The following is a 10,337-nucleotide window of genomic DNA, read 5'->3' as shown; positions in this document are numbered from 1 at the left end:
CAGTAAAAATAACGGTCGATTACGGCTGAACACAAGCTGGCCCCAACACTGAGCTTAGCAAACCAACCCCTGAAAGGGACGCAAAGAACTGAAAGAAAACGTGTTCAGATAAGTAAATAAAATATGATCTTAATAGACAAAGAGTCAATCAATCTTAGCAGAGAAGGTGAATTTTAAAGAAGTATCAGAACCAAAGGGATTATTCAGCTTGTGGCCACAATGGGATCATTGGGGCAGGAACTGCCTCCCACTGTTAACAGCTGGAAAACTGGACGAGTATATGAGTCAGTGGCTTTAAGACATTAGGTAGCTATCACGGCTGCACCACAACCCCTGAAAGCAAGCCGTGAGGTGACCTCTTTGATCCCCCTAGGTTGTGGATAAAATGTGTGTTTAAGTTAGCCACCAATAGGACTGAATTTTGCTGTGCATTTACACAAGTCTTGGCCATGAGAATAGAGAAGGTAAGGTTTACTTTTAGTGAAATCATGGAAATCGCTGGTCCCTTACCTGGGCGTAGACTCGCTGATGGGACAATCTCTTATTATTCCTTCATCAGTTTCTCCAGCAAACCTAGAAACAATTAGTGAAACACATCACATTTGTCATTGTTAATAAAGAGTTCTGTCACGGCAACCATGTTGTCACCAAAAATATTCCCTTTCTAGCTATTTGATGTCATTGTATCTACGGGTGATGATTTTAGTAACCATTTCCCGCTGTACTGCGTGCGCCTTGTGTATCTTTTATCACTAGAAATGAGTTTCTTACCGCTTTTTATCAAATCAGATCGGGAAATTCCAGAAAACTCAGAACCGATTCAGCTAGCCATTTTTAAGAGTTTCACTTCATACTACGTCAAAAAAATTACTCAGTCTAATAAATGATTTGAGCAAGTTTACAGTATATAAACTATCACTGATTAATTAATTTCCATATGAAATCTGCATGCCATTAATAAGTAAAATTGTTTAAAAATTACATTGAAAATAGTATCAAAATGATAAACTACTTAGGAATAAATGGAACAAAAGCTATTAATAATTCCATACTTTAAACTAAAAAAAATTGCTGACATAATAGTAGACATAAATAAGGAAAATATATTTTATAAAATTAGCCATTCCTGAGATTTAAACAGGTATAAAACCATTAACGCTAGTGGATTTTTATACAAATGTGTTTACAAGTGTTATTTACTTTAAAAATTGATGTTGTTCTTTGCCGTTGAGCATTATGAATTTTTTCAGCCAATACGCTGAATTTAGAATTTCTTATCCTTCCTGTCTCCTTCATTGTCTCGTCTCTAATTCCTCATCCTGCACCACAGTCTTGACATAAATCATTACCTCTATGATATATTTCCATGTCATTCAACTAAGTGCCTAGTTACGCACGTACTTTACTTTCATTAACTCAATATCCAGAAAAATCTGTTATATGAAATATTATATCAGATTCATAGACTTGAAAGCATGAAAAGATTTATAAAGCATGAAAAGATTTATAAACACGATGAAGATGGGAAAGCTGGTAGATGGAAAAGTGTGGATGTTTGTCTGTTATTTCAAAAGCTGGACTAGTCCATGCACCATTTTATGTCTAGGGTCAAACTCTTTAGATCACAATGTAAAATCCGAATAGTTCATAAAAGTAATGAAAGCAAAAAAAAAAAAAAAAGTTGCTAGACCATAGGTGTCGTAATTTGAAGCATTCATAGACATATTTTACATATGTTACAAACAGTGTGTCTGAAAACTTATTTTCCTGTCGTAAAGATAATATAAGGCCACTCGATAATGCCCATGTTAGCTGCTAGCCTAGTAACAGAGGTACAGGCACACTGATGTATCCTGCTGTTTCATAAATTTTGACATAGATATTTAACTGTCTATGGGGTAAGATTATTTTCCCTTCAGTTTTTTAACAGTGATTGTAATAGAAATTTAATAATCTAACATACTAAAAGTTTCTTTCCAAAATAGAATGGCACTTTAGATTTAAAAATATTCTGAAAATGATATAGTTTTAAATAAACATTTTAGAATCTGTAAAGAAGTCTATAACTGAATCCAATTTTTATGCTAACTTCAATTTTTATGGTAACTGTAATGACCTAGGTCCATTTTATCTTAAACATCTACATAACTTCATGTTTTCTTTGATTTACTGAAATCCATAGTGTGATTTTTTTTATGACAAAATTTGAGTAGGAATTTAGAAAGGAGTATTTCCTTAAAAAGGACCAGCCAGAATTCACAGAGTTTTAGAAGAGATCACATTAAAGTCAGGACATCTAGTCATTTGCAGTAGGAATCAACATTAACTGTGACACCTTTTCATGGAAAAAATACTGTGAATATTCTAAACTGTCTTAGTTTTAAATTACTTCTGTGCACAACTTATATTAAATGGCATTAAATCGAGATGTTCTAGCATTTTTTTCTTATGTTTTATTAATTCATAATGTATGACTATTTTCTGCAAGTCTAGGAGTCCTGTAGACCATTATTAGTGCTTTCCCCACATCTGCACTGTGGGCATAGTTTTCTTAATTTCCTATCTTAATGCGGTGTTTCCAGAGTAAATGGCAGGCTAATAAGTGGTAAAAACAAAAGTCTATTTGTTAGTAAACTTCTCCGTTTTTTGTGGACCAAGCACCATGGGGAACTAATTAAAGTTTTTATATCCTAACTGAAAAAACTGTTTACCTCGAACCTATGTGGGACCACTGACCATGCAAAGCTGGCAAAACCTCATTTTGTTAGCAAGTGATAACATCAATTTCAAGAGTTTCCAGAGGGAACCCCTTTCCTCCCTACAAATTTAGAGCATGTTGACATTGCCATGAATGGGCAGCTTGGAAAAAACGTGTGGTCACAGCATCCAAGCACCAAGAGACGGTCTATTTTGTGACTTGGCTGCTGAAAAACAGAAGGTGAGAAGAGTGATGGCAAATTAGAGAGAAAGACATAACTTCCCCGAAAAAAAATATGGCCACCCTAGTTATGAGAAAGTCAATAGTGGACGTTCGGCAAGAATGAAGCCAAGTCCTTTCTGAAAATAGAAAATGAGTCTCAATCCTACCCTTGTGTATCTACCAGAAGAGCAGTGCAGGGGAGCTGGATTTGCTACCCTGAAGTCCCCCTCCGATGTGCAGAATATTTCATGCTGAAAACAATTAAGGCTCAAAAGACTCAGGAAGAAATTTTGACCTCCTCCCCACCTGCCTCTAGAGTGTGGATGGAGGACGTGTTCAGGAAGGGAGCTATCACTGTAGACAACTAACTATAGCATTTAGTAGAGGTGTGGACAGGGAGGAACCCAGCAAAGTCTGCTTGTTACAATCGCCCTCTGTGTCGCATCGTCTCTGCCTGGTCCAACCAACTTTCGTTTATCATACATTTGCTTTTCCATCTCCATGTCAGTTGCCTTTCTCCTTGCTGAAGTCCTGAACACCCCCCCCCCAAACATCCTCCTTTGTCTTTAGCTGAAGATGGTATTCAAGGTGAGGGTTTCCGCCATTGTGGTGAGTTCCTGTCTTCCTGGCTCTCGCCCATGTACGCACGTTACTAAAATTCTGTTTGATTTTCTCCCGTTAATCTGCCTCATACCAATTTCATTCTTAGATGAGCCAGAATAACCTAGAAGGGTAGAGAAAAATTTCTTCCTCCCTGACCGTTGGGTTAAGACCCGCACAGTGAAACTCATGGAGGAGTCAGCACATCTGTTACGACAGCTTCAACAGAGACAGACCACAGCTGCCATGGTTCCCTTCCAGTCCCTCTTCCAGACACCCTCTCTTGCCTTTCCCGTCACTATCACCCTTCTCCACTGGGCTCTGTCCTCCTGCGCATTCATTGTCCCAGGTGACACCAGAGAGCTTAACCGCACTGCTGCCATCTGGACTCACACACATGTGAGGCACTGATAGGGAAAGGTAAAAAGAAAAAGAAGTCAGGGGATTCACCCTCCCACGACTCTCCCTGCAGAGTTCACATAGTTTGGCGAGGGCAATTGCCTCCTAAGGAGATGCTAAAATTCTTCAAAATTCACCCCCATTGCCCTTTGACCCCCGAGTCATAACTAGAGTTAAATCCCAAGTTTGCCACACAGTGAGATACAAGGCCTGGTAACAGAGAGGATAAAAACTTTCATTCTTATAATTCTATCTGTTATTTATATATACATATATATATATACACACACACACATATATATACATATACATACATATATATATATATATATAAAAAACTACCAACTTACCCATCACATTTTAATATAAAAGTTTCATGCATTCATACACACACACACACACACACACACAGTTGATCAGTTACATGAGTAATAAGGCAAGCGCTGCAGTGTAGACAGTTGACATGGGTAATAAGGCAAGCGCTGCAGTGTAGACAGTTGACATGAGTAGTAAGTTCCCATAAGCTTGCAGTGAGACTAGAAGAACCCATTCTGTGGTCTGACATGGCCAGAAGCTGGCTGACAGCCCTTCCTCCCAAGCACAGTTCTTTCTGCCAATAATCGCTTCCTGCGGTCCTGACGTGTGAGCGGCTGTGCACAGCCAGCCCACTCCCTCTGCTCTGCTCTGGTTTTGCTTCATTTGCTTTTGCTTTTATGTTCGCAGGTACCTATGAAGAAAAATATGCTATTTGAATGAAGCCACCTGAATATATTCTGATATATAAGTAGGCTCTCTTGGAAAGCAAAAATCCAACTTTTACATGAAAATCAGGCTAGAAATAAGATATATGTGGCTAAAGGAATGGCCATATACTTTTAATTTAACTATAGATGAATAAAAACTTCCAAACTCAGCCTTGTGGCCATATAAAATAGTATGTTGTTGAATTACCTTTCCCACCATGGTGTGTGTGTGCGTGTGTGTGTGTGTGTGTGTGTGTACAAACTTTGAATTCTAGTGACAGTATTTAATCTAAGTGTGGAAAAGGTAAGCTGCACAACAGTCCAGGTAGGTAATGCTATAAGACATTATTTCTAGTGTCACAGATGATTTTTACTTGTACATTATGTTTTTCTCAGCTACGGACTGCTGCTGGAGGTTATAGTCAGCCATGTCCATGTATTATTAAAAAGTACCAGATAATTAGGGCATAAACAGAGGCACAGTAATAAAATACTATGATAAATCCCTTGCCAAATAATTTTATTCTGTATATAAGACAAAAACGAAAAACAAAAAGACACTCTATAATGATGCTATAAAACACCAAGGAGCTAAATTATTTTAATTGGGTCATCTTTATACTGCTAACCTCCACCCTAGAATGCCATGTTTTTGAGGGTGTAACCTCCTAGTGTAATAAAGTGAGATGCAAACGGCCTATTTTCCTTCCTACTTCGTATTTCGTATGGAGCAGTTTATAGAAGGACACGTGCGTGTCGGATTCCCTAACACTGTACGTGGGGAATCGTTGTCCACTCTCTTTAGACCTGAAGGATGGCTCTGGTCTGCGTGGACATTTGGGGACCACGCTCTTCCTAGCAACTCTGTGCCTCCTGTGCCACTGTCTCTGGTGCTGAGGGTTTAGCTAGGTCATTTTGAGGCCTCTTTCCACAGTCCTCCCCCAATGCACGATTTATATTTAAACATCTACTGAAGCTTATAGTTTAAAGGAATTCGTTGTTTTAACACACTGGTGTTAGAAAAATATAATTTTGGACAGTCAGTTTTAATCTAAAAGAATAGTAAGTAGTCGCTTCACGTTCCCCTGAGTTTCTGCTATGTTCTTTCGCATCACTGACCGCAGCCACAGATGTTAACGATGTACACGCTTAGTGTAGATTTTCACTCCACCGCAAGGTAAATGGTGTATCTATTGCATTTATTCCTTCATTTCCACAATCCAATGCCTTCAAAAACAGTAGGTATTCAATACACACTTGTGCATAAAAACAAAATCTCACTATTCTCATATAGAGCCAGTGATTAACTCCTGTGCAGCCCTCATCCTCGCTCGGATGTGCTCCCAGGACAAGGACGCGCTGTACTCTCTCACCAAACACGACAAGAGAAAGGAGCGGCGGCATTAGGTACTGTAAGGACGGCGAGACGGGCACGAAGTCTTTACACCAGTGAGGCCTGCTTTTCCCCATCAGTTTCCTGGAAAGTAAGGTAGGAAGATGAATGCTTATCTAAACCGCCATTAGGAAGACCGTACTGACGTGACCCCATCAGTGTGACTTAAATAAGACAAAGCGTTGGGAGATGGTGCAGAACACCGCTGGATGGCCTTCTAAATTCTGCATCAGTTTTCAGCTGACAGGGAAGGGAGGCCGCCAACACAAACAGAATGGAGAAGGCAACAGGCGGCAGTCAGAAGTGTCACAGAGAATCATGCCAACGTCTCAGCTCAGATACAGGCGCGTGAGGGATGACTTCCCTAAGAGTCAGTTCACACAGCCCCGCTCTGACGTGGCCCAGTGCACATTCTTCTGTTCATTACCTTTCCCCACCGTTAAGTGTGCGCTTCACCCAGACTATGGACTTTCCACTCACACGTCCTCAGGGCCTTTCGCTGTGTTTGGAAGCTGGTAGACATTTATTGCACACAACCTTTGGAACAGATGAATACGTGGGGTGAAGTGCCAGATACAACGACAGTCTTGGGCTATGGAAGCTAGCTTGGAAATAGGAGAGTTTCCTGACAAACAAAAACATGCCAAATGTAGCAAATAGTGAAGGATGCTGACTAAAATTGTACAGTGGTTAAAGTGACTATAATTTACTGTATTTATAAATCAAATTCATTATTCAAGAATTGTTCAAGAATGTAGAATTATTTTACTAAGAATATTGTGCTGGAAAATGACAGAATATTGATTTTCTGAATAGAATAAAATGCACAGAATATTTAGAGATTCTTATTAAGACATTTAAATTGAGAGAAATCTTATCCTACGTCATAATCAACATGAACAAAGTTCATAGTTTTCAACATGCCGAGAATGATTAAAAGCATTCAAATGCATGGAGGGTTTAATTAACTTAAATGAAGCATAAATATCTGAACATTCTAGTACGTGAAAAGTAAATAATATACTTGCATAGGAAATAAAGCTAGCCTATTCAGAGATTTAAAGTGAAAATTATTCACATATTTAAAATTTAAAATTTTAAGATTTAAATATTTAAATATGTGCTACATTTTCTGTGGAAATATCTCACCTGGCTTTGGTAATTAATAATATCTATGGGAAGTTTATATTCTTATTCCTGGGTGCTCTAAATAAAGAAATTTATATTTTGTCTCTATTTTACACACTCTGTAAGTTTTACCATTATTGTTGTTATTTGTCCAAATCATGAAAAAAACATAAAAACACATTTTAAAAAATGAGCTTGATACAGCTTGGTGATGCCGCTAGCTTCTTAAAATGTCCATCCCCTCTTTTTTTTCTTTAATAAAAGAACCCCTACTTTTAGTAGGACACATGGTTGCCTACCTACCTCTGTTGCAGCCAACCCTGGGCCTCTGGTGACTATCTGGCTAATTCCATATGTGCCTCTGTGCAACTCTCTGGCCATGCTCTTGGAGAAGGGTGGACCCCACGCTTAGCTTCTCTATCACCTGGGAGAAGGGTAGATGTGATGGGGGTGAGGTGGTGCACCATCCAAGCCCATGTGTGCAGGTTTAGATGGACATGAAAACAGAAGGGGACTGGGTGCCTGGCCCCAGGTAGATGACATGTTACCTGGAATGAAAAATAAGAGAAAATACACTTTTATGTAGCAAAAGTCATTCTTGTCTTCTGTTTCAGTTACAACAGCCCATGGGCACGATGCTCAAGAAAGAAAAACAGCTAGCAAGATTTTACTGTCAACCATCTATTTCACCTTGAAATATATACGGAGCTTAAGATAAAGTCATGCCTACACTTTCTCTAGCATCTTTACAAGGAGATAGCAATTTTTTGATATGCTCTCTGAGGCTTACTAGCACTCAATTTAGCTTAAATAATTTATAACGGACAATAAACACAATGCATTTTTAAAATCATGCAATCTTAGTTTGTAAAAATATTTCTGTGCAGGTATGTGTGTTTTAACCCTTTACTGTAGTCCCAAGGTAGCATGCTTCGGAAGAACTCGTAGGATAACGATGTGACGTTTCCTGTTTGAGCTCCCTGGGGTTCTCATTGTCACACTGGATTTGGGTTGAGGTCCACTCATCGTGGCCTCCTCCTCTAGCCACAGACAGAAGTGAACACTTTCAGGTTGTGCAGAGCACTTCGTCCTTGGTCAGTACCGAGTGCGAGGTGTTCTGCTTCCTTTGGTTTTCGCCCCACGTCTGCGTGCCCTGCCCCTTACATGCTGCCTGCGCGGATGCAGCCCGCTGAGTGGTTACAACGCGAAAACACACGGTGTAGGTGATGGAGTCCACATCTTACGGCCTCGCAGATGGAAGAACACAGCGCCTGGGCACCCAGGCTTTAGGTTGACCAGAAGTCTGATCTGTCTTTCTCTCAGTAACCATTCCTGCTATGTGCCCCGAATCCACCAGTGGTTGTTAGATTCACAAGCTTCTCTTTTCTCTGATGGCCCAGAACTCAGGCATTACTGCGTGTAAGAGTGGACGATACCAGAACTGCTACCAGAGACCGCTGGCGTCAGCACAGCCATGATGCCGCTGTCCTGGATGACAGGACCCTCGGCAGCAGTAGGACTTGGTCCAGTCACATCTACGGGAACTCTGGACGAGGACAGCCCTTCCTTGACCTAGGAACAAATAATCATTCTCTGGTAAAAGTCAGCTATTTTTTCCTCCAAATATGTTATTTCTGTTTTGACTTTTTTTGGTTGATACAATTAAACAACATTTTTTTCCCCTGAATTTTGTATTCTGTTCAGGAATGTCTCTTCTTGTGCAATGTTACAACATGGTGTGCGTGTGTGTGTGTGCATCTGTGCGTGTGTGTGTTTTGAGATCTTAGAAGTTGGGATTTTAATCATTGTTACCAGGAAATGTTAAATATTTCTCTGAGCAATGAGGTACCTTCATATTTAATTTTCTCTGAAATTTTGGAAATTTACCATTTAATACTCTTCAGGGAAAAACAAATGTTACAAAACTCACATACTAAAGATAGTCCATTTGATATATTTTCTCCTATTAACTCATATTAACTTATGAATTCAACTATGATCTAACGGAGGCATTTACCCGGGGCATTTAACTCATTGAACTGTTTTGCATTTATTACTTTACTCATCACATATGCCATGTGCTATTTCATATTCTCTCTCATTCTAAATTTAAAAGTTTCTCAGGTGTCAACAGTTTTCATCTATATGTTTATGATTTTCCTTGACATATTTCTTAAAAAATAATTTTTTGCTAATCAAGATTTATAGGCAAAATTATTTTTCATCTTTCTTTTTAATGTAATGGGTATTCATGAAGTCATCACCATGTGCAAGGGTTTGAGGCTGTGTATTTTCCAAGGACTGAATCCAGACAATTTTTCTTTTTTAATTTTGATGTCTAGTTGGTGAGGTTCTAGAAAACTGAGGAGGGCAGCCAGTGAGGTGTGAAGAAAGCAGTTATAACAGATGGGTTTCAAGATAGTCCTTTGGAAGGCAGTAGGTCGTCCAGCCCTGAGTGACAGAGATGTAGGGACAGTCCTACACTTACTCAAGGCTGGAGAAGACATGGAGGTGGCCTGGAGGTCAACTCACAGCACAAATGCCCTGAGCTCCTTCAATTACATGGAGACGTCTTTATGGGCATCTGTGAGCCTGGGTAGTTTTACGCGAGATTCTAAGGAGGCTAAGGACATTGTTATCTTATTCTTTGAAATGTCTCATTTGGATTAAATTAGAGAATTATGGAGATACTTTTGTGTATCTGGATCCGAAGTTCTGCTGCCCATCCTCATCTTGCGGTCAAGAGATTTGGAGAATAAAACTTCAACTCTCTCACCTTCCTGCAGAGCACATCTACATTTGAGAGTGCCGTTCCATCCGGATTGCAATTCTGTACGCTGTTTGGGCAGTAGTGCTCTTTCCCAAGTAAGTTACTAGAAGCAAGTAAAATACAATTTTATATAATAGAGTCTATGTGGTCTTCCCTTTGCTATAATAATTTTCATGGATTTTTCAGTCATTAAACATGATTTCAAAATATCTTTGAATAATTTCAAAATTAAATTGATTCCACAAAAAGCCGATAGCATTGGTTTCAATAGAAATTTTTTAAAAAATGAGAAAAATCTTTGCAGTCTGGAAGTCTCCTTGGACCTGCGCTTGCTGTGTTAGCCTGACGGAGAATCGGCTGCCCTTGAGCCCTGAAGGGACATAT

The 10,337-nt window shown here is 39.3% G+C and overlaps 1 long non-coding RNA gene across 1 annotated transcript in view; it reads right to left on the bottom strand.

Moving 5' to 3' along the window:
* Nucleotides 1-492: 492 nt before the first annotated feature.
* The window catches only part of LOC135319514 (uncharacterized), a 577,974-nt gene continuing 568,129 nt past the window's right edge, over nt 493-10,337 (bottom strand). Inside the window, exon 3 of the long non-coding RNA XR_010378162.1 lies at nt 493-573. This is a non-coding gene — a long non-coding RNA (uncharacterized LOC135319514). The remainder of the gene's footprint in view (nt 574-10,337) is intronic.

Source organism: Camelus dromedarius, chromosome 28, assembly GCF_036321535.1.
Source record: "Camelus dromedarius isolate mCamDro1 chromosome 28, mCamDro1.pat, whole genome shotgun sequence".
Lineage (NCBI taxonomy): Eukaryota > Metazoa > Chordata > Mammalia > Artiodactyla > Camelidae > Camelus > Camelus dromedarius.
The sequence above is the reverse complement of the archived record's forward strand: the minus strand, read 5'-3'. Positions and strand labels throughout refer to the sequence as shown.